Raw genomic sequence first — 26,579 nt, 5'->3', positions numbered from 1 at the left:
TGGCTCCTTTGTTCCTTTCTTCTAGAGTCATCTTTGTGAATCAACGATCTTGTAGTGGTATGCCTTTATTCTTTTCTCTTATCATGTACATATCTTTATAGGGTTTTGATTTGTGATCATCATGAAGTTTTCATGTACATCTTATAACAGTTATAATTCTCTATTTTAAGCTAATAACTATTTCACTGTAATTGCATAGAAATATTTTACACATTATTTGCCCCCACATTTTATGTGGCTGATATCACAATTTATATAGTTTTATATTGTATACTCATTGACAAAATATTGTATCTATAGTTTCTTTTTTTTTTTTTTTTTTTTAAGATATTTTACTTATTTGACAGAGAGAGACAGCACAAGCAGGAAGAGCAGCAACCCAGAGGGAGAAGGAGAAGCAGATTCCTTGCTGAGCAAGGAGCCCAAGGCAGGGCTAGATCCCAGGATTCCCAGATCATGACCTGAGCTGAAAGTAGACACTTTTTTTTTTTTTTTAAGATTTTATTTATTTACTCATGAGAGACACAGGGAGAGAGAGAGAGAGACAGACAGACAGGCAGACAGAGGAAGAAGCAGGCTCCACGCAGGGAGCCCGACGTGGGACTCGATCTCGGGTCTCCAGGATCACGCCCTGGGCTGAAGGCGGCGTCAAACCGCTGCGCCACCCGGGCTGCCCCATGAAAGTAGACACTTAACTGACTGAGCCACTCATGTTCCCCTGTAGCTATATAGTTATTTTTAACAATGTTGTCAAGATCCAAATACATATGTTCAATTACATAATGGTAATCTGTACTTAGATGTTCCTTGAATACCTTAAACTCAAACCATTCATGTTAGAAAGGCATAAGCTAGAAGTGGGTAGTATTCTGGCCTCTCTAGTATTGTCAGTTTGTGGAGCTGTACCTACAACAGGATAGAGCAATGTTACAGTTCCTCAATCATTGTATTTTCTTTGTCAGCCTGAACAAGTCAGTGATAATTGTACCCTCCATTAGCCATATTATCTTTGAATGACTGACATCTCTCTCTAGGGTCATGTCACCTGCTTATCTATTATTGTTGAATGTGGTAGAAAGACCCCAACACCAATATATCTAGCACAGTTGGCCTTTTTTCTTTTCTTTCTTTCATTCTTTTTTTTTCTTTTAGAACTTAGCGATGGATGTTGAAGGTCTTAAGATGATGAGAACTGCCAAAATGAAAATGAGAGTGAAATTCAAGGACAAAATTCAAAGAGTTATCCTTTCTCTCTTTGTTAATATTCCCTCTATGTCCCTTGTTACACAATATTGGTGGACCTTGTATATGTCCTACAAAGCTAAAATTTGGAAGGAACGTTGTATAATGTGGTATTAAAAGAGGAATAGTGCTATAGAAGTCCTGGTCAAATATATAAATGTTTTATAAAATCTTGGGATTCATGTTATTAGCTAATGAGAGCAATATAAATTTCCCAATAAACTATCTGCCAAATTCACCTTTGCCTTTTTAAAAGTCACTCTCTAATCTCAATAGATACATCTAATCAAAACACAAAGGGAAACAAGGGTCATGCTGGACATAAAAGTCTAAAGTGTAAATCATCATCTCCTCTCATGAATATATCTTTTTCATTCTGTGCCCCAAAAGACATCATCAGCATTAATCTGTTTATCTTAGCTATTCCTTCACTAGGATCTACTAGGAATATTCTACACTAAATTATACCCAATATAGTATAATCTGCTATATTAGTCTAGCAAATAAAGTAGTTACTATCAGAAGAGCCATAGACTAGTAATAAAACAAAACAGAATTGCCTCTTTCCTTATAATATTTTGCATCTAGGTGAAAAAGTATGTGATGTATGAGCTAGTTTATAAATAAGACCTTAAGAAAAACTTAAAATGGATAGCAAAGAATACAAATCATGCAGGAGTTCAGAAGATGTAGACGGTATAATATCAAAGAGGTGAGTTGAATATGAAGAACACTTATGATTTATATCAGATTAGAGGGAAAGGAAGAATTTTCCAAATAAGTAATAGGATATGTCAAGTCATGATAATGGACATGTAAAATTAATTGCTTGCAGGAGAGATAATTTCAAATTAAGATAAGGTTATGAAAGATCCCAAGTGGACAATAAAAATGTTTGGATTATACCTAGTGCACAATAAAAAATAAAAAAAACCACCAAAGGTTTCTGATCAGAAAGTTTTACTAAAAAAGGAACAGTTTTTTCTTTATTTTGTTTAACTTTATTTGAATTCAATTAATTAACATACAGTGTATTATTAGTTTCAGAGGTAGAATTCAGTGATTCATCAGTTGCATATAACACCCAGTGCTTATTACATCATGTGCCCTAAAACAGTAACAGTTTAAAAAATTACAATTTAGGGAAAGGTTTACAAGTCCTATTCAGAGACGTTAAGATCCCTGTATATCTACTATAGTCCATTACCTTAGAATAGAATGAGGATCCCCAGATGGTAAGGTATTTACAGCAAACAAGGGCAGTGAGCCATGTGTAACTTAACCAGGGAAAAAATGGGTATAATTACTGTAATTTACTATGTCACTTTCCATAAGAATCTAAAGGTAGGAACATCCCAAAGGCATATAAGAACAGAAAATGAAAACCAATGTACAAAACAAGAGATGGGAATTTGGCAAATTGACCAGAACCAAAAGAAGCATGGAGTGCTCAGGAAGAGCATAAAATGAAAAAAGAATCTGGTTCACATGATAAGGCAAGGCAATGAAGGAAAGAACAACTGGTTTAACAATTAAGCAAAATGCAATTTCACCTTTTTTTTTTTTTTAATTCACTGTTTAAACATGTTTGTATCTCTGGTCATTGGTATATTTTGTTTCTCTCCAGGTAGATGAGTTATTTGTAATTGATTCATTCTTAGACATTTCTGCCAAGAATCCACTCTGGCTGATACCAAAACATCAATGTTGCAAAAATGTTTCTGGTAGGTCACAGCCAGGCCGGCTGTGGGAATCTCATGTCATCAAAAATACTAGAATACTAAAGTTATGTAACTGTGGCTAGGAGACAGATTGTCTTATTTGGCCCCATAGCCTAGAGTAATTATCATAGACTCTTACTATCCATAGAAAGTTCAGGGAACTTCTGGTTTCTTTCAGCCTTCAATTTAACTTTTTTTTTTTCTATTATGAATAGGCCGCAGTAGTTGCATAATTAACAAGAGAAATCACGTTTATGAAGAAGTAGGGGAGATAAAAGAAGAACCGAGAGATGATGCTTTTTATTGCCCACGATGAGGCCAAAAACTAGAGATGATCTAACCAGCTGACTTTCTTGCTGCCCTATTCATCTGCCTTTCAAAGGAACTTTTTTCCCTACCAGATGGGGCAAGATGCCCTGGAATTAGTCACAACATAATCTAGAAAGATGAGAGTTAGATTGAGCTGATTTCAAAGAATTATTAGGCTTCTGAAAGGAAAAAATGATGAGGACAAACCACAAATCATTGGGGAAAAAATGGTAAGAGGCAGAGAAAGGCTTAAAGATCATTGAAGCTTAGTTAGACCTATATCTGGGGACTGGTGGTAGCAGATAGTCCCAAAAGATAAACAATATCCATGGTGTAGAGAACCTTAGAATGTGAGGAGATGCATACATCTATTTTATATGTAATACTAACTCTTCACTAAATCCAATGTGACTTATGCCAATCAGGAAAGAAAAATCTACCCATAAAAACTCTTTTCCATCACCTAACGTACAATGAGTTACACTAGTAACTAGTACTACTACTAGTACTACTAGTAGTAGTACTAGTACTCCTAGTAACTAGTAGAAATCTTGATACTCTGTTTAGTACTGGTCTGTTTTTAATCTTACTGAGTCTTTAAGAGGTTTCATGTGCATGATATGTTATAATACATTTGAAAGAATAAAATAAAGTAGCTTTAGCTCCTTAGAAGGAGTATCTTGTGATATATGAGAGAGGCAAATTATGTGACTACTGTAAAACACTCACATAAGGTCCCCTGATGTCTGTTGTATCTGTATTAACTCATGTTTTGGGGGGGGACATGACTTTCTCTTACTCCCTCATTCATTTGCCTCGAAATTGCTAAATTAAACAAGTTGTAATTGGGGTAATTTAGTGCCTTGTAGTGATAATTGTTTATTTGGGAAAAGTAAAAACCAATTTCAAGTTCATTATTTAGTATATTTAGTGCATATCATTTGAAAGTTCTATTACTATAGGATTTTAAGCATCTTCTACCTTCTGTTTTAATTGATCTCTATCATATATATGTTTTATACATATATATATGTTGTTTAAAATGTGGCTCTACTGATATGCATTGATGCATGCGAACATTGTTTTTTTATGGTTTTATTATTGCTTTCTTTTTAAGTTTTTTATTTTTTTTCCAGTTAACAGAGTGTTATATTAGTTTCAGGTGCACAATATATTGATATAACAATTCCATACATTACCCAGTGTTCATCATGACAAGTGCCCTCCTTAATCTCCATCACCTATTTCACCCATCCCTTCATTCACCTCCCCTCTGGTAACCATCAGTTTGTTCTCTGTAGTTAAGAGTCTATTTCTTGGCTTTACTTTCTTTTTTCCTCTTTGCTTGTTTTGTTCCTCAAGTTCCACATATAAGTGAAATCATATGGCATTTGTCTTTCTCTGACTGGCTTATTCTGCTTAGCATTATACTCTTTAGCTCCATCCAGGTCATTGCAAATGGCAAAATTTCATTCTTTTTTACGGCTGAATCATATTCCGTTATACATATTTATTGGATATACACACACACACACACACACACATATATACATATATACATATATATATACATGTGTATATATATATGTATATGTATCTCACCTCTTCTTTATCCATTCATCTATTGATAGACACTTTGATTATTTTTGGTTATTGTAAATAATGCTGCAATAAACATAGGGGTGTATGTATCCCTTTGATTTAGTGTTTTTGTGTCCTTTGGGTAAACACTCAATAGTGTGATTGCTGAATCTTAGGGTGATTCTATTTTTAACCTTTTGAAGAACTTCCATACTATTCTCCACTGTGACTGCACCAGGTTGCATTGCCACCAACAGTGCAAGAGGGTCCCTTTTCCTCTGCATCATCACCAACACCTGTTGTTTCTTGTGTTATTGATTTTAGCTACTGTGACAGGTGTGAGGTAATGTCTCATTGTAGTTTTGATTTGCATTTCTCTGATGGTAAGTGACGATGAGCATCATTCCATGCGTCTGTTGGCCATCTGGATGTCTTCTTTGGAGAAATGTTTGTTCATATCCTCTGCCCATTTTTAATTAAAGTATTTGGTTTTGGAGGGTGTTGAGTTTTATAAGTTCCTTATAAATTCTTTGGATTCTAACCCTTTATCAGATATGTCATGTGCAAATACCTTCTCTCATTCTGCAGAATGCATTTTAGTTTTGATTGTTTCCTTTGTTGTGCATAAGCTTTTTATTTTGATGCAGTTTATTTTTGCTTTTGTCTTCCTTGCCTCAGGGGTCCTAACTAGAATAAAAGCTGCTTTGGCTGATATGAAAGAATATACTGCCTATGTTCTCTTCTAGAATTTTTATGGTTTCAGATCTCACATTTAGGTTTTTAATCCATTTTGAATTTATTTTTGTGTATGGTGTAAGAAAGTGGCTCAGCTTCATTCTTTTGCAAATGCATGCTAAAATTTTTAAATCTCTTAATGTTATGCCTAGCTAGTCAAACTTGTCAATGTAACATATTGATTTTCCCAAGGTCAAGAAAGGTCATTATGTATTTAACATTTAATGAAATATATTCCTACTAGTGTCCATTTCTTTAGAATATTTGAGGGAGAAATAATATTTAAGTGAATTGCTTAAACATATTTCATTTAAGTCTGATAACTTAAGTTTCATAATTCCAAAAACTTCTTTCAACAGTTCTTTTTGCAAATAACATCTTTGTCCCACTGGGTTTTATGTAGAGCAACACAACATGTAAGAGAAAATGCACGATGTCAATGGACTTGCAACCTAAAAGACAAAACTTAAAAATTATGAATCAACTAAATATAGTCTTTGATAAAGGTAAGTGGATGTGTACCTAAGGACATAAATCTGAAGAATTTAAATTAGGCAGTTTCTTGTACTTAGAAGTTCTGAGGCATAGAAGATCAGCCTGAAGATGCTTTGTGCAATGGAGAGCTTCACAGTGAAGTACATTTGAAAAGTGTACGGTATTACTATATCTGGAAGAGAAGTATATATTCCCTCATTTCCCTGTTCACACGATTCTCTCAGGTATTTAAAATTTGTAGCGTTTTCTAAAAATAGTCTTGATAAGTGGTTTACAAGTACATAGAACCTAAAATACAAATTTCAGAACTTCAGATGTATGTTTTTATGTTTTTTCCCTGCTTTGTGTAATCTACTAAGTGGAGATCAAGAAAATATACACATATCCACCTGTCCCTTTCCCCAAAAATCATGTCAAATTAAAAAAAAAAAACAAACACAAGATTTCAGTTCCAATTTGGATATTATTCTTTCCCTTTTTCTTTGAGTCCTTTAATCAGCTTTTTAGCTATTTGACTTTCCACAAGTTTTTCTATTATGATTAAAATTTAAAACTGTATATTTTGAGGTTTATTAAGTATTATGTCATCTTTTGTCTACAAATATTTCTAAGACTACAAATAATTGGGAAAGCCATTAGTTTATAAATATTTCTTTTTTTCCATTTGGAAAAAAGACAAAGGAAATATTAATCATATCTTATAAAGCCATATCTTATGGTTTGTTTGGTTTTTATTTCATTTGATCAATTTCTTCTGTCTTTTTATGGAGTGAGGGAAGTATACCAAGGAAATAAGGAAATTTGCTGGTTGATGTGCTCTGCTCAGATTATAGGAATTCTTTATTTCAAGAAGAAAGATAGTATCTCTTGTCCTGCATTTAACTTCAGGCTGAAAAAACACCATTAGTATAGTAATTATACCTAGCATTCCAGTTTTAGTACATTTCCTTTATTTAAATCCTCTCCTTAGATATGTGAAAAACTTCTCTCAGATCTATGGTGTGCTATTGTATAATTTCTTAGGAGTACTTATCTTGCCTCTTGGAATAGGTCTCCATGTTAACTTGGGAAAATAGACATTGAAAAGGTAAAGAAAATGTGTCCATCTGAGGAAGTAACTAGAGCCACCAAATAACACATTTTGTAGTAGATTAAGCTTTTAGAAAGGTCCCCTTTCTGATATCAGATACTTATAAAATTATCCTTTAAAAATTACAAGAGAAGTTTCATGTTGGTTTTTTTCTCCAAGGTCTGACCCAGACACCAGATACCCATGTGGATTCATATTTTCCTAGGTTTTTAACTTTCCATAAAGTGAAAGTAATAAGTAAAATAAAATCTGCTTTATTTGTCAAAGAAATTTTTTGACAAGAGATGCCTTGAAATTGTCTTCCTTAACTTTCACTTGGTATAGTGGGAAGAGGATGGGCTTGGACAAGGTAGAATTTTATTTTTTACCAAACCAAAAACTATTCTAGCTTCACAGTCTTGGGCCAATTGTTAAACTTGCTGAGTACCACCTTATTCAACTTTAAAAAGTAACAGTGATAGCTATCATGCAGACTTCTTGTGATAATCGAGAAACATAATGGAAAGCACCTATCTCTCAATCTAGCCTGCAAAGAGATAAATGCCCCTATATTTCTCAGCGCTCCTGTGAAAAGTCATAACCTAAGACACAGAAAGGTATATGACATAAGGGTGAATATATGCTTTCAATTCCCCTACAAACATTTTACTCTTCACATATCATGAGAATTAGAGTTGTAGTTAATTGCTCTGATCCAGGAGTGCCAAATGCTCTCAATTAGGTCCCTAAATTAACCCCCATGGTGACAGGAAGCACTGTCTTTCTGTTTACATTTCAAAAAGTATGAATCTAGAACCTGGAAACAGATCTAAGTCATAAAGTAGGAGACATCTATGGTTTATAGAACTCTTGGGAAGATGCATTTATGTTTCAAAAAGTTAGAGTAAAAACCTAGGATTCTTTCCATCCCATCTCTGGATAAAGGGTTAGCTCTGTTGTATATAAATGGAGAAAATAAAATATTCTTTGATCTTCATCTAGGACGGATTTTGAAATTTGTATGTGTAGAACATTTGACATGACTATGAACATCATAGAGATACCCGGGGGGAAAGGATCAGAGTGTAGAGAACAACATGATCATTATTTTATTTTTAGATAGATAATAATGTGACAGATTTAGAATACCTTGCGTGCACATTCAATACAAAATTATATTCATAATTTTATCATTTAAAATATTCAATATAAAATAAAAATTAATTTAAAAATCCAACAAGGGTCATATCAATGTTTCAGAACATTTTGCTTAATAAACAAAAATAGTTTTTGACTCAATTGCCACATTAAGAGTACTCGAGTGAGCTTTGCAATCATATTTTCCTAGAGGGAAATGTTTATTTTTTATTTTTTTTAAGATTTTATTTATTTGGCAGAGAGAGAGAACACAGGCAGGGGGACCTGCAGAGTGAGAGGGACAAGCAGACTCCCCACTAGGTAGAGAGCCCAGACATAGGACTTGGGGCTTGATCCCAGGATCCTGGGATCATGACCTGAGCCGAAGACAGGCACTTAACTGTGCCCAGGTGCCCCTCTACTTTTCTAAAACACCCACAACACTGAGCTAGTGGCAAGTGGAGACCACAGGTCTCAATATCATTACTACAGACACACACACACACACACACACACACACACACACGCATGCACATATACACATACACAATAGTTCAATTATTTTACATAGGTGGAGAGAAAAACCACTTAATTAGATGCGTGACCAATTAACCAATACTAATTGATTTGACTTAGAGTGCCCAGTAAATGAAAGTCATCTCTCTCTGCTTAGGTTTCTGTCACCTCAATATAGCTTTCAACCTGTCAATATTTTACAAGGATGCTCAATGTCATTGGTGTTTGTCATTCTTCTAAACTTCAGAAGTTGGTTTTCCAAGGTCATAAAATCTTATTGCTTTAAAAACATAAGTAGGCCAGGAACTGACATGATCTAGGATCATATTCCCAGAAGGCTTAATAATGCAAATTGTGGGATATCATAATGACCTTTTAGCTATACCTGGAACTTACACGATACTGATTGGGAAGCAGACAAGCAGCATGTTTAGCCTGTTGCTGACCTTGAGCTAGTTACTCATTCACCAAAGCTCTATTTGAATTCAACATTGGCGTTCATACTTGAACTTAGACTAGAAACAGGAACATCGCATGCATACAAAAATGATTAATTTCAGAATTCAATTAACTGATAAATGTTTCATTGTTCTTTAGGTATTTTCCTGTCTTTGGTTTTAAAATTAAGTCCTTTTAAAATAAGTTTTAGTAAAATTGCTTGAACCAACCTTCTAAGAGAGTTGTTTCTAATAGTATCTGTTTTTCTTAGCTATTTATAGCAATCCTCTGTTTATCTTTTTTCATCTGTTTATCTGTACAAAACAGGTATTGACTGCACTCTATGCTCATAACATGCTAGACACTGGTGAGGACAAAAAGATATAAAAACTATTGAGAGTTCTGGGGTGCCTGGGTGGCTTAGTTAGTGGCTTTGATTCTTGATTTAGGTTCAGGTCATGACTCTCAGGGCCATGAAACTGAGCCCTGTGTTGGGATCTATGCTCAGTGGGGAGTCTGCTTGAAATTCTCTCTCTCCTTCTGTTCCCCCCCAACTGTCTCTCTCTCTCTCTCAAATAATAAATGAATAAATCTTTAAAAAAAAAAACTATTGAGAGTTTTATAATCTCATTGGGAAAGGAATTCAGTGTCCAAAGAGTATGGTGCAGGCAGCCCAGGTGGCTCAGCGGTTTAGTGCTGCTTTCAGCCCAGGGTGTGATCCTGGAGACATGGGATCGAGTCCCACATCAGGCTCCCTGCATGGAGCCTGCTTCTCCCTCTGCCTGTGTCTCTGCCTCTCTCTCTCTCTCTCTGGTCTCTCATGAATAAATAAATAAAATCTTAAAAAAAAAAAAAAGAGTATGGTGCTGAGTATAAATTCTATAGTTTAAAAAATGGTAAGATGATTATAAACTCTATGAACAGAGAAAGCTTCATAGAAATGGGGGGAAATATTCCCTATATGCAGAAGTAGGTTTAAAAAGGGGGTGGGTTTGGGTTGCCAGAGGTGGGTGTGGGATGCAATGGATGAAGAGGGTCAAGAGGTATAAACATCCAGTTACAAGATAATCATGAGGACGTAATGTATACCACAATGACTATAGTTAATAATACCATATTGTATACTTGAAAGTTGCTAAGAGAGTAGATCTTAAAAGTCCTTATCACAAGAAAAAATATTTTGTGTAACTATGGTACCAAATTTTATTTTATATTATTTATTTATCTATTTTAAAGATTTTATTTTTTTTTTAATTTTTTATTATTTTTTATTTATTTATGATAGTCACAGAGAGAGAGAGAGGCAGAGACACAGGCAGAGGAAGAAGCAGGCTCCATGCACTGGGAGCCCGACGTGGGACTCGATCCCGGGACTCCAGGATCATGCCCTGGGCCAAAGGCAGGCGCCAAACCCTGAGCCACCCAGGGATCCCTGATACCAAATTTTAACTAGATTTATTGTAGTGATCATTTCACAGTATACACAAATACTGAATCTTGTTGTATATCTGAAACTAATATTATATGCCAATTATACCTCAAATAAAAAAAATAAAAGCATGCCTGTATATATAAAAAAAAAAGTGAAAAGGCAAGAAAGAAAAAGATGTCTGAGGGCCATGGAGGCAATGATTTCTCATGGATCGTATGGTTAACATCAAAATAAAGTGGCAAATAGAATATAAGAATATATAAAGACTAGATTATAGAGCCCTATTAAAGGGAACCCAAGAATTTTTCAATAATCTAAGCAACTGAGAATCGGTTAGTATGACTAAAACTAAATCCTTACTTCCAAAGTAATTCTTTAATTCAAAACAAGTGATTTTATGCACAGTTAGCATAGATTCATAACCCCTTTCAATAGCCTTTAGGGAAAAGGAAAGGATCTAGTCCAAGAGAATTACTATTGCTTGTTTATTTGTTTTGAAATTATAGTTTCTGCTGCTGCCAAGGGAGTTTGTGGGGAGAAAGAGAGTCTAGCAGTCTACAAGTGCCCAAAGATCCTGGCTGCTACTGCAAAGCAGAAACAACTCAGCTGCCAGAGGGTCTCAGCAGGGACAACAGAGTGTCTGCTCGGAGGGTCTGCAGCAGTGCAGACCAAGGGCAGGTCCTGTTGCCTTATGTAGCCCTATGAGAAGGCTCTAAGTTGTCTCAATTTATAGGACCACGCTTGCTAAGAGTACTTACTTTCTGGAGCCAGGCTGTACAAACACAAGTAATGAACCAACCTTTTCAAAACTCATTGAAAAACATACTTTAACATTTGAAACATTGAATTGTCTCCTCATTGAGCCACTGCATTTTAATGCAAGTGTACCATCCAAATTGGTATTAAACCAATGGGTTACAAAATTTCTTATTCCTAGAAAGTGGTTTAGACCTTTTATTTGTTTCTCAGAGCTTGAAACAGGGTTAATTAATAAATTAATCTTTTTAAGTTGGTATTTTATAGCACACAATCACATTTGAATATTTTTTGCCACCAACATTTGTGAGTACCTGCAATATAGTAGGTACTATGGCGGGTACTGCAAATGTTTCAATCTCCTGTGGAATAGGCAATACTAATGTCATCTCTCCTGGTTTACAGATAAGAAACCTGAATCCAAAAAAAAAAAAAAAAAAAAAAAGGCCAAAGTAACAATATCCATAATCACACAACAGGAAAGAAATTAAATTGGGACTTAGCTCAAGACCTTATAACATTAAACATTATATTCTTTGAATTGCATGAGTCTGCTTTCCCAGCAAAAACTCATTAACTATATGCTAAATAAGAGAGTGATACTTCAAGAATAACAAACTGGAGGCTGGTATTACTGGGGTTGAAAACACTTGGAAGCAGTCCTGAGGAAATGAAGGCCTGAACAATTGTTATGAGACTAGATAGAAGGTAAATGATGTATCTATTGAACCATTTATTCATTCAAAAAGCACTCAACAAACACCTACATGCTCAGTGCTAAATAGAAGGGGTTAGAGCAAGCATGAGGTTGGGGAGATAACATACCTATGATGTCTTATGCCTTGACAGAAATAAGGAATAAAGGCAGACAAACTAGCTGAAAAGTCAAGTCACTAATTCTACTTTATACTTGTTATTTTGAGGTAAAAATGATTTGTATAGACCACACATTTGTCAATTCATTACTGGAATTCAGAAGAGGAGTTAGGTCTAGAAATAAATTATTGAGAAATTACATGGTGATGTAGTTTAAAATCATGACTACAACATAAGTCACATAGAACTACATATTGTATGATCCCAATTAAAAGAAATGTCCAGAATAGGCAAAGCTACAGAAACAGGAAGTAGATGAGTGGTCACCTAAAGCTGCAGGAAAGAGGTAGAAGATTGCAGGGTGATGACTGGAGAGTGCATGGTTTATTTTCAGGTAATAAAAATTTTATAAAAAATAATTGTGGTAATGTATATGCACCCTGTGAATATACTAAAAGCTATTGAATTGTACATTTTAAACAGTGACTTGCATGGGTACATGAATTATATCTTAATAAAGCTACTAAAAACAAAAACAAAAAAAGCTACTAAAAATAAAGCCATAACTATAGATAAGTTATCAGAAGGATAAAAAATAAAGAAAATTCAATGGATCAAAGAGACAGAGGAGTAGTTATAATTAAAGAGAAAGAAGAAGACTGTAAATAAGGAGGCAAACAGTACATTCAAAAATCTTATGGAGGAAATGTACTATATTTGTGGTAAACTGAGTAAAAGGCATCCTTGCAAGATTTTCCTAAGGGAAAAGATAATGTCAACTTTAAGTAGCTATGAGGCTCTGTCCAAATTCTGGAACTAGGGTAGACTAGGTGTATTACCTAGTCTACAATTTCTCAGAATAGAGTGGCAGAGGCAAATCCAATCAAGTCTTAGAAGGATGCTTAGAGTCAAGAATGAGAGAGAGAGAACAAGAAGATAATATCAGGACCGAAGAGTCAAAAGCAACATTACAAAAGTGGAATGGAGTCCAGAGTTATAAACTCTCCAGAAAGGACTTGGATAGTCTTTTAGGAGGCATTCATTAAGTCATAAATTATTTCTTGAACATTAATTATGTAATAATAAAGAACAAAAACCTTAATGTCTCTCCTGATGGAACTAATAGTTGACTAGCAACTATTGGATATTTAATAATCACTGATAAAAATGCAAAGTCCTAACTGGAGGAAGTGTTAAAAACAAGAGTTATCAGGATCCTAAAAGCCCATAATGAGACACTGTTATTATGGAGATAGAAAAGGCTATATTGAGAAAGCAATGCTTGAACTGCAATTTGAGAATAAGACATAAATAAATAAAGAGGTATTTGGGGACAGTATATTGAACACAAAGGATTGAAAAATGCATAGATCTTACAGACCATGTAAGGTCCTGCAAATAATATAAAGAGATTTTCATTATCCAAAGAACAGTGGGATAGTACCAAAAGTTTTTTTGTTTATTTTTTAATTGGAGTTCGATTTGCCAACATATAGCATAACACCCAGTGCTCATCCCATCAAGTGCCTCCCTCAGTGCCTGTCACCCAGTCACCCCAAACCCCCACCCACCTCCTTTCCACTACCCCTTGTTCATTTCCCAGTTAGGTGTCTCTCATGTTCTCACCCTCACTGATATTTCCCACTCATTTTCTTTCCTTTCCCCTTTATTCCCTTTCACTATTTTTTATATTCCCCAAATGAATGAGACCATATCATGTTTGTCCTTCTCCGATTGACTTATTTCACTCAGCATAATACCCTCCAATTCCATCCACGTTGAAGCAAATGATGGGTATTCGTCATTTCTAATGGCTAAGTAATAGTCCACTGTATATATAGACCACATCTTTATCCATTCATCTTTCGATGGACACCAAGGCTCCTTCCACAGCTTGGCTATTGTGGCCATTGCTACTATAAACATTGGGGTGCAGGTGTCCCAGCGTTCCACTGCATCTCTATCTTTGGGGTAAATCCCCCAGCAGTGCAATTGCTGGGTCATAAGGTAGCTCTGTTTTTAACTCCTTGAGGAACCTCCACACAGTTTTCCAGAATGGCTGTATCAGTTCATATTCCCACCAATAGTGTAAGAGGGTTCCCCTTCTCCACATGCTTTCCAACATTTGTTGTTTCCTGTCTTATTAATTTTCACCATTCTCACTGGTGTGAGGTGGTATCTCATTGTGGTTTTGATTTGTATTTCCCTGGTGGTAAGTGATGCGGAGCATTTTCTCATGTGCTTGTTGGCCATGTCTATGTCTTCCTCTGTGAAATTTCTATTCATGTCTTTTGCCCATTTCATGATTGGATACTCTTCAATAAATGGTGCTGGGAAAATTGGACTGCCATATGCAGAAGAATGAAACTGGACCATGCTCTTACACCATCCACAAAGATAAACTCAAAATGGATGCTAAATGTGAGACAAGAATCCATCATAATCCTAGAGGAGAACACAGGCAACACCCTTTTTGAACTTAGCCACAACAACTTCTTGCAGGATACATCCATGAAGGCAAGGGAAACAAAAGCAAAAATGAATTATTGGGACTTAATCAAGATAAAAAGCTTCTGCACAGCAAAAGAAACAGTCAAGAAAGCTAAAAGACAACCTACAGCATGGGAGAAGATATTTGCAAATGACATATCAGATAAAGGGATAGTATCCAAGATCTATAAAGAACTTATTAAACTCAACAGCAAAGAAATTACCAAAAGATTTTAAGTGTGTGCATGGGGTGGGGAGGCACAGCAACATAATCCAATTGACATTTGCAAAATAAAGAACTAATTCAAGGGGTGTCTGGGTGATATTAAGCATCTGACTCTTGATTTATACTCAGGTCATGATCTCAGAATTGTGAGATGGAGCACCACAACAGGCTCCACACTAAGTGGGAAGTTTGCTTGAGATTCTTTCCTTCTCCTTTTCCCTTTGTTCCTCTCCCAGCTCACACACTCTCTCTCTCCAAAATAAATTTTTTTAAAATAATTTTTTTTAAAAAAGGAACTAAATGAAGAAAGGCTGAGTGGATGTATATAGTCAGGATGTGATGGCAACATCCAGGCAAAAGATCATGATAGCTTGGATAAGGGTGGTAGTGATAATGGAGGAGATGGAGAAAAAAGAGGCAAGTTCAAATAATATTTAAGATGAAATTCTGGCAGGATTTGTTAAGGAACTGAATAAAGGGTGATGAGGGAGAGAGAAAACGGTGTCAGACTTAATCTTGTGCTTTGGCTTATGCCACTGGATGGTGCCATTCTTTAGATAAGTAAAAATGAGAAGAGTGCAATTGGAAGAGATGATAACAAGTCCAGCTCTCATCTTCATATAGGTGGTAGTTAGAGCACTGGATATGGATCAAATCATCAAGGGAATAGTGAGTGAAGAATAAGAATGTTAAAAAAAAATACCCAGGACTATACCAAGATAATATACAAAGAAGAGAGAGAGGAATGGATAGAAATTCAGAAGGCAAAGGAAGGGGAACCCTAACATGGAAACTCAAGGAAGGTAATTTTTATGGAAAGAGTGGCCATAAGTTTTAAGAGATTCTTAAATATTAAATGAGATGTTACTATAAATAGCCATCAGGAGAAGCCCTAGAGAAATCATTGATGAATTTATTGAGTACTGTACCAGAGCAGAGAACAGGCAGGAAACTAGATTATGTGGCTTTAAGTGGGAATGGGATATACTAAGACAATGAAATTCTGAAAAAATAAAAATGATAAATCTTTTTTTTTTTGATAATTCTTAAAACCTATTTGATTCTGAAGGGAAAGAGATGAGATGGTAGTGATGAAGGATAAGTGGCAAACTAAGGGACTTTATTCAGGTGTTGTTTGATTTTTAATCAATGCAAACATGAAAAAAAAGATTTTTAATTAGTGGGAAAAATTCCACTTGAAAAAGAAAAGTTAAGCACATAAGATAAAGGATAGTGACAATTCTTGAAAGTAAGGATGGGAAATTAAAGGCAAAACACAGAGCTTGGTGTTGGTTATAATGCTTTGAAGAGACAGAGCTGGTTAAGATATTTATGAAGCTGTGGGGTGTAGCACGTGAATATAAAAGTCTCATTTAATGACAGGTTGTGATAGGTAAGATTAGGTAAATATTTCCTTATTTAAGACAAAAGGAGGCCTCTGAATGTTTCTAAGCAGGGAAAATGAGTTAACTGCAGGAAGACATCGAGGAGAAATGCAATCTCTGTCATTGCTACCCTGTGGAACTTGGTAAGTAATAATAATTAAAAAAAGACAAAGGGGGAGAGGACTACAGAGGTGCATACAATCACTGAAGATTTTTTACTATCATCTCCCAAGTCCATAGCTTTCCACATTTGTCTAGTTTACAATTTGTTGAATAACTATAGGAGACCAATATTCTCAGATTAAGACTACTTATTTTGAAAAGTAAATAGTAACAAGAATATTCAGTTCATAGTCTTAGTTCAGATGTTTTTATTTTTGCCTATAGAGTTTAGAATAAAATCCTGGAAAACTAGATATATGAAGCTAAAAGTGATCTTTTTTTCATAATCCCTTACAATTTCTTGCCTGACAAGAACATAGCAAAATTATATACTTCTAAAAATTGAACTGTTGATTTCCTGTAAACCCATTTCAGTGTTCCACATAAAATCACTTAGAAACATTATTTCTACAATGCCCTTATTGTGTTATATGGTGCAATAATGAGGCATTTTCCTTTTTTTATTGAAAATGGTTAAAATAGCATATAATTATGTGAATATATTATTTATTTGCTAGATTTAAATTGATCCTTTTTGATAGTCAGACATACATACTTTGTGGCATTTATATTGGATTTTGAGGTGTAGGAAGGAATATGAAATACATTAAAATTAGTGAAACACAATTTAAAGAAATATAAATCTACCTGAAACATAATTTACAATTTCTTTTACACTGTCTTAGTCCATTCAGGCTATAAAATACCACAGACTGTGAGTAGCTTATAAAAAACAGAAATTTGAGAGCAACATGTCTAAGTTTTATTGTGACTACTGCAACATGTATCTCACCCATGCCTGTCCATCTGTGAAAAAGCCACACTGCAGTGGTGGGAAACAAAAAGAGAATGTGAAAGACTACTATCAGAAATGGATGAAAGAGTAGGCTCAGAGCCTGATGGACAAAACAAATGCTACATTTCAATACGGAAAGATACCTCCTACTCCATCCACTGCTTTTCCTCTTGGATGATCTCGCCTACCCCCAGTCTCTTGGTCCTCCTCACCTTGGTATGATGGCAGTGCCCCAAATGAGGGGCTCTCCCATGATGCCAATGAAGGGCTCTCTTCCCCCTGAGATGATGCCAGTGGGACCTGTTCCTGGAATGCATCCACCTATGGGAGGCCATATACCAATAATCCCTTAGCTGCCAATGATGAGATCTCCTGCCCACCCCAAGATGGTAACCACTCTGCAAGGGATGACAGATAAGGAGAGAGAGGAGCTTCTTTTTTATCCATTTTATTTTACTTGTTCTACTACACTAGGAGACCATGGTTCTATGATTCTGGGTGTTTTCTAACAGCAGAACAAGGAAGACTTGTTTCTCCTTCCTATCAAAGAGAGAATAGTTTTGGCAGGGGAGTAGTGGGATTCAAAAAAAAGAGCAATTTTCATTTGCATTGTGAAATGCAAAAATAAAATTGTCAACTGTTTTAGTTTCAAAAAAATGGAAATTTATTTCTTATAGTTTTGGAGGTTGGCACAGTCTGAAACCAAGGTTCCAGCATGGTCAGGTGAGGGCTTTCTTCCAGTCACAGAATTATCATTGTATCTTAGAAGTGGCAAGCTAGCTCCCTGGGGTGTCCTAATAAGGGCATAATAACATTCATGCAGGCTCTGTCATCCTGACCTAAACCCCTCCCAAAGGCCCCACACCTCCTAATACTGTTACATTGGGCATTAGATTTTCAACACATGAATTTGGAGGAGAAGGGATATATACATTCAAACCATAGCACATTGTAATATATATTTTTACCTATACCAGTTCAAATGTAAAAGGCACCACCATTTCTTTATAACAAATAAACCTGAATATACTAAACTGTACTATTTGCAGGAAACTAGCAAGGCTGATAAAATATCTAATGTACTAATTAGCTGGCAGAACTTCTTTTCTAATGGCACATCTTTCCCCATTCAAAATAACCATGACAGATAGGAGCAAATCACATCTGTCAACTCTTAAGATTATCATAATGTTCTGGCTAAAAATGCTTTTGCAAGTATCATTATATTCCCTGGACAGTTTAGAAAAGCATAGTCATGATATTTTTTCTGTCTAGTAGCTTTAAATTGTTTCATAAGTGACCAATACATAAAGTTAAAAAAATGCATGAGCCAATCTGTTCATACTACATGGCTGTTATAGTTGATCGAAAAAGAAAGGGTTTTTTTTTTTTTAAGATTTTATTTATTTATTCATGAGAGACACAAAGAGAGAGGCAGAGACATAGGCAGAGGGAGAAGCAGCCTCTCTAAAAGGAGCCTGATGCGGGACTCGATCCCTCACCCCCAGGATCACGCCTTGAGCCAAAGGCAGAAGCTCAATCCCTGAGCCATCCAGACATCCCCAAATAGGTTTAAATATAATATATTCCTTCATTCTTTCCAAGAAGGGGTACACACAATTTATTCTAGAAAGTTGGCTAAACTGGCTTTGATGCTTTCCATAAGTTGTAAAGTTCTTCATTCCAATCTTTTGGAAATTGTATAAGCTAACATAAATTCTAATATCACATAATTTCTATTGCAATTTATAGATGTAAACATTTATATAGCATTTTTAAAAATTCAGCTCTATAAAAATATTAGTAAAATTTTTTGGTAAGATTTTTATGGAAGGCAATGACAATTTGTCTTTTCCCACTTACACAGCCCAGAATGTCCCTTAGACAGCATGGGGGCAGAGGTAAAAAATAAAGTATGGGAAGAATGAGACCTGACTTTTAACCCCAACTCAACCATTGGCCTACCTGAAGAATTAGCCTAATGGATAGTGGACTGCAATGAAAAGAGCAATCTTTACATTTTGACAGGCTGTTTTATGCAAAAGATATTATACTTAGGTATGTGCCTCCAAAGGTCTTTTGATTGAAGATAAGAATACTTTCTAGATATCAAGCCTACAAGAGGTACCTCCAAGAAGTAATGACATCTCTAGCATTACCAGGATATCACAGCAGAGTTCTTGCAACTTAGATTACCTCTGTGTTCCACTCTAAAATGAGAGTCAGTGATTCTATAATGGTCTCTAACCCTCAATTTCCTCATCTCAGAAAGAGAAAGCCATGATAGTTAGAATAAAGCAGTCAAGTTTAAAATCCAGATAAGGGGAATAAAGAAACAAAAAGTATGAGTTCTGTTATATAAGCCCCACTTGGCAGCTCCACTATAAAAACTTAATCTTGAAGTTTAACTATTGATAACTTACAGTTTCCTTATGCTAATTGTACAAGTGCCTGGCTCATCTCGGCAGCACTATTACATTAGAGGGGGAAAAAAACCACAATAATTTGTTACTTTTAGCTTAGTATCTCAATATTGTTGTTGCATATTGAAGATTTGTTAATTTTTTGTCACTGAATTTTTTTCTGTTTTAACTGATTTCACATAAAATGATACACAATGAAATAAAAATGGAAGTATTTCAAACTTCCTGTTTAATCTGAATTAATTTTCTTATGCATTATGATTAAATAATGCATTTCTTTATAATTAATATGAGATTTTCAAATGTGGAATCATTTTATTATGAGTTATATGTTTAAATAGCATATATATAGTTAATATTGACAATATTTTAAACATAAAGCAGCATCTTGATATACACCATAAATCTCCTGATTTCTTATAAAACTTTTTAATGGGACAGTATATGTATCTGTATAAAACATGCAGCCCTTTATAGTTGGATATGATTATTATCTGTATGAAGACTACTAATAGATTAGTAAATGTTTATTACTTCTGTCTCCAGTTCCTTTGACCTGTCCCAACTTGACACTTTAGATGATATATTCATCAATAAAGTCTAGAAACACAACGGATTTTGCTTTTTCCCAGCACCTTTCTTCTATAGGTATCCATATTTTTAAAACATTGTTTTTATCTATAAACTCAGACAAAACATTACACTCATTAAAATTATATTCTTGGCAGTCAACTTAACTATACATTAAAATCATCTTAATGCTGAATCTGTTTCTTTTCCATAATCCCACACATCTGACTTTCACTCAGGGGAACAACTCATGCTGTTTATTCTAGAAATGTCTTTTCCTCCTTTGTCAGCCAGGCTAGCTGTTACTTATCCTTAAAGGCTTAGTTCGAATGTCAACATGACATGGCTTGCCTCAAAACCTGCAAGAATAAGTAATTGCTTCATCATCCGTATTTCCAAAGGAGGCTATGTTTATCTCCAAGAGCATTGTTGTTCTACTCTAGAAATTTAACAATTAAATAGTTGGTAACTATGTTACAGTGCGATGAATTTTATAATTTACCATCATTCCACAATCCTAATGATTATCCCATGGAAAACCATAACATAACAAAATTTAAACCAAATGGATTAATTTTCTATTGATATATAACAAATGGCCATATATTTAGTGGCTTAAAATAATATTTGTTCATTATCTCACAATATCTGTGTGTCTGGCTCTTCGTCAGGGTCTCCTCAAGCTGAAGTTACATGGCCCTTATGAGCATTTCATGACATAAACATGTGTTTTTAAGGTGAGCAGGACTGCCTTTCTCTGATTTCTTATGTCTCAAACCTCTAGACTCCCTGTTAGGAACTCATATGATTATGTCAGGCCCAACCAGGATATTATTTCTGATAAACTCAATTGATTAGAAACCTTAATTACATCTACAAAATTCCTCTTGCCATACAACCTAACAGCCATGAAAGTGATATCCCAACATAACCACAAGAGAGAGTAGTGGAGTGGTCTGCCCCAGCAGAGAATTTTCTAAGTGACATTGTTTAGAACTGCTATTCAACAGTGATAATGCAAAGAATGACTTTTAGATAGCTTCTATATATTTTTAAATTCCAAGGTAATATACTCCCTTTAGTCAGCATTCTGGATACACAGCTCTGACCATTTTCCCCATGGTTCATTACTATTTTGGGTATAAAAAATTTACTTAATGAGATATTTGATATAGCACAGGAATATTTTTCCTGAAAGAATATGATATGTGTCAACTAGTTTATTTTAGCTGGATATTAAAAAATATAGAGAAAGCACAGCTACAGAAAAGACTTAAATTTTTTTAATCAGAATTTAAAGGAAATACAAAAAACAAGGACTTGCTTGTTTAAAATATAGAATTGTTTCTCACACCTAGTCTTTCTAGATAGCACAACTTTCTCAAATAAGAAATTGCATCTGGACAAAGATCAAATCAGGGCTCTTTTTGTAAAATGGGACCTCAGGATAAATTTCAGATTGAGAGAGCATCTGTAAAACCCTTTGTTAAGGCTTCAGAAAGATTTAAGGCAGTTCCTTGTAGACATTCTCCACTAGGGAAAAAAAAAATTGACTTCTAAGAATAATAAGGGCATGCCTTCTATACCCTCCTAGCAAGATAAAATGTTTTCCAAAAATCTTAAGGGTATGCTACTTAGATTTTCTTGCCTAGAAAAAAGGTCTGCTACAAATCTAAGGGACTTACCTTTCAGATACTCCTTACTAGACAAGAATTCTTAAGCTGAGAATTAGAAAAGGGCCCCCTCTCAGAAAAAAAAAATGTGGATGTGTGCCTACAAGGTGCAATGGAAATGGTTTATAACTTTATATATAAAAATGAACAAAATTTTAAAATAATTGTACCAACTTGTACTGAAAGAGACAGCTACAATAAAAAGGTGTCTCAGGCATCAAATTTCTATGAGCAGGAAGCAGGCTGCAAAATTTACTCAGCTGAGAGCTTAGACATTTCTTAGGGAAAGGAAGGAATGATTCAGTTTGGAGCCCATGGGAGGCAGGTAAATTGTCTCTTTGATGTACAGATTTTCAGATTAAGAAGGACCTTATATGAGGCATCTCATTCACACCTGGACCTGATTTAGATAATGAAATTCTAGGCTTTAAACCCGATTGTGATAATATAATGAGATAGAACTTTAGGAGTCTTGGGAAGGACTGAGTATATTTTGCACTTGGGAGGGAGGGGAATCATTAAAATCCAGAGCGAGGACTCTGCAAAGACCACTCTCCTGGCCCCAGGGAACCACACTTCCCAGTATTCATTCCCCAAACTGCTGGACCCTGCCTACATTGAATCTACATTGTATATTCAATAGATTGCAGAAGAATTACGCTTTATGACTTTCCAAAAAAGGTTACAGCTTCTGCATAGATCTCTTAGAATGTTTACCATTGAGATGCTCCAGATACCATGCTGTATGAAGTACAAGCCACATAGAAAGGCCAAGCATAGATTTCCTGTAAACATTCCCACCTGAGTTTCTAGGCAAACATCATCTGCCAGCCATGTGAAGGAACAACCCCTCAAGCTCAATGGTTGTAGCCCCAGTCAAGAACTGCCTAGTAGCACATGAAATACTCAAAGCAAGAGAAATCTATATGAGAATAAGTCAACCAGCAGAATCTTTAGAGATTTGTTTAAACAAGGGAACAACCCTCCCCCCCTTTTTTTTTCTGTAAAGGGCCACATTTTAGTCTTTAAAAAAAGTAAAAAAACAATTATTGTAAAGTGTGAAGATGATTCTTAGCTCATAGGTAATACAAAAACAGACCATGGACCAGATTTGGCCTATAGGTTATTAATTTGTAAATTCTGCTTAATCTACTAACACAGAGTGTTTTGCTACACAGCAATAAATAAATGAATGTAAAATGGTGTGCACAAGAACTAGCACATATGTTTTACTATAGAGTCAGCTTCAGAGAAGTAGGTATGTCTTAAATATCTATGTACCTTCATGTTTATAGCAGAGTGAGTATGCCATAAATATATATTACCTATAATTCTCTTTATTAAACGTGACTCAGTTATATTTAAAAATCCCCTTAAAACATTTTCAAAGGTATTTTCTAAAATATTATATACTCATAAAAATAAATCCTTATGTAACACATATGCAATGTTTTGAAAATAAATTGACAAAAATACCCTGTTAGTGGTAATTATTACTTTTAGTAAAAAAAAAAAAAAAAAAAAAGACTACTGATCATGCTACCATGTGGATGAACTTCAAAAATATCACACTAAATTAAAGAATGCAAATGCATAGGGTTACATATTTTATGGTTCCATCTTTATGAAATTTCCAGAAAAGGAAAATCTAGAGATAGAAAGTAGATTACAGGTTACCAAGGTAGAGGATGGGAGCAGAGTTAAATGAAAATTGGCATGAGAGAATTTTGGGTACATACAATGTGCTAAAGCTAGGATGTTTTGATGGTTGTAGACATCTATAAAGTTACTAAAACTCCTAGAAAATGCATGAATTAGGGGCACCTGGGTGGTTCAGTTAAGTGTCTGTGTTTAGGTCCCTAAGGTCATGATCCTTGCATTGGGTTTCTGCTCAGTAGGGAGTCTGCTTCTCCCTCTCCCGCTCCCTTTGCTGTGTGCTCTCTCTCTCTCTCTTTCCCTGTCAAATAAATAAATAAAATATCTTAAAAAAAATGCATGAATTATATGGTATGCAAATTAAGTTATGCCTCAATAAATGTGTAAAAGTATAACACACATCCATATTTTCATTGCAGCAATATGGAAAAAAGGCTAACTTCATTGTGTCAATTTAAGAGGTAAAAAAGCTTTAAAAATATTTTTTTAATACAAAGATGTTCTGTGAAACCCTGTCAAAAATAGATTTAATGTTCTTTACTGCACCATTTTGCAGTTTACAAATTATTTCCTTTGAATCGATATGCTCTGCACATTAACAAATATCACCACCATATCATATCACCATTACTAGAGAAAAAGCATATTACAGAGTAAAGACTTTTTATTTCTAGTTACCTCCCCCGAATAATATTAATATTTCAGAGAAGTAACAGAAACTTTGATAAGCCTTAGAAATTACAGTGGGGGGATCCCTGGGTGGTGCAGTGGTTTAGCGCCTGCCTTTGGCCCAGGGCCTGATCCTAGAGACCCTGGATCGAATCCCTCGTCGGGCTCCCGGTGCATGGAGCCTGCTTCTCCCTCTGCCTATGTCTCTGCCTCTCTCTCTCTCTCTCTGTGTGACTATCATAAATAAAAAAATAAAATAAAATAAAATATTAAAAAAAAAAAGAAATTCCAGTGGGAAATACAATTCCCAGTTTTTTAACATTCACCCCTCCCCACCACCATTCTTTAAAGTAATAGCAGTGGAGGACCTGGGTGGCTCAGTGGTTGAGCTTCTTCCTTCGGCTCAGGTTATGATCCTGGGGTCCTAGATTGAGTCCTGCATCAGGCTCCCTATGGGGAGCCTGCTTCTCCCTCTGCCTATGTCTCTGCCTCTCTCTGTGTCTCTCAGAGTAAATTAATAAAATCTTTAAAAATTAAAATTAAATTAAATTAAATTTAAAAATAAAATAGCAGGGATTACATTTCTAATGGAAATTAAAATATTGTTATCTTCATCCCTGAAGACAGAGTAACAAGCTCTGAAAGCTGCAAATCACTTCTTTGTAATTATAAACTCTAAATATACAGAAAATATGAAAACATCAAGGGATAAATAAAACAAATGATAAAGTAAAATCAATAATTTCATTAATTTTTAGTGATCCCATAACATCAAAAAGACATGCATAAGTAATAGCTTAGAGTATAATTTGATTTATAATTAAACTTTTTGTGTCACTGGGGCCTTATACCCTTACAGAAAGATAGTATTGATGTACATATGCAGATATATACAAAATGTTCCATCAATTTGCAAGGCTTCAAGTATTCCCCCAAGTGCAATGGGGGAATGTCCAGAATAAGAACTACTGATAAAATGTGAATTGATACTTGATTATTTTAAAAAGTCAGCCCTATGCATCAGCAGTGGCACATAATACTAAGAAAGACATGAATATTAAAAGCAGAGAGTTTGCATTTCTTTTAAATTTGGGTAGGAAAAAATATCCTTTGATTTACTAAATGTGCTTAACCTCAGTAAGAATTCATACAGAATTACAGTGTCAGTCCTTAACAGAGTCTCTGAAATAATCTAAGTATTTTCACTTGAGTTGTTCAGATTTTTTTTTAATTTAATAATCCTTCACCCCTGATACCATGATCTTTTGAGAGCTAAATGTACATCTTAGATCCTAGAAAGCAAAAAGCCTTGGCATTAATTAAATAAGAATAAACCCTAAGGACCGAACAGACTGTGAATTACAGATCATAGGAAATTCAAATGGAGAATGATGCCACAAGAAGGATTAAAGAATAGTGAAAGTTAATAGCAGGATTAAAATGGATTTGGGGGATGTTTGCTTCCAGCCAAGCTGGAGGGACAGAAATTAAATTTCTACTCCTACCTTAGACAACTAGAAAACTGGACAAAATACATAAAACAATGATTTTCAAACATTAGACAATAAACAGTTAAATACTACTCCCTGGAGAAGGAAAATCAACAAGATAAGCCCTAAAATCATACCAGTTTATTGCCCAGAAACTCAACCAAGGGAAAAGAACCCACATAAAGCCTGGAAGTCTCACTGAGCTGAGGGGATTAAGATCAGATTTTGAGCTGTTGAACTACTTAGAAAATATGGGGCAGAGCACCAAAGAATAGGGAACCATGTAGAGGGAGCTCTGGAGATCTTCAGAGACTTCCCTTAAGTCTTTGACTAAGTACAAATTTGCACATCCATAAGTAGAAACTACATCATCTAGGAAACAATAACCAAAATGAGGAGGCATAAAAATTCCCAAAGCCCTCTCAAAGCTAGGAGTAGTTTGTGTTCATAGCCAGAGTGATGAGGTTTCATAAGACATGAAACATGAAATTAAGTTCACAGAAAGCTATTTCTTGTAATGAGGTTTAATTACACCAAGCACCAACAGAAAATTCTTCAAAGCAAACTGCCACAGATCCAAGTAACTTAATGTATACCAGAAGAATATCCAACATTACTTAAAGAAACATAACAAAATCCCTAACACTCAACATAAAAATCACAATGCCTTGGATTTGATCATGTATTTTGAAACTTGCATGGAAGCTGAAAATATGATCCATAACCAGAAGAAAGTCAAAAATAGAAACAGAGGCACAAATGACTGAGGCAATGGTATTAGCAGGCAAGGAT

Source organism: Canis aureus, chromosome 9 (genome assembly GCF_053574225.1).
Source record: "Canis aureus isolate CA01 chromosome 9, VMU_Caureus_v.1.0, whole genome shotgun sequence".
NCBI lineage: Eukaryota > Metazoa > Chordata > Mammalia > Carnivora > Canidae > Canis > Canis aureus.
The sequence above is the reverse complement of the archived record's forward strand: the minus strand, read 5'-3'. Positions refer to the sequence as shown.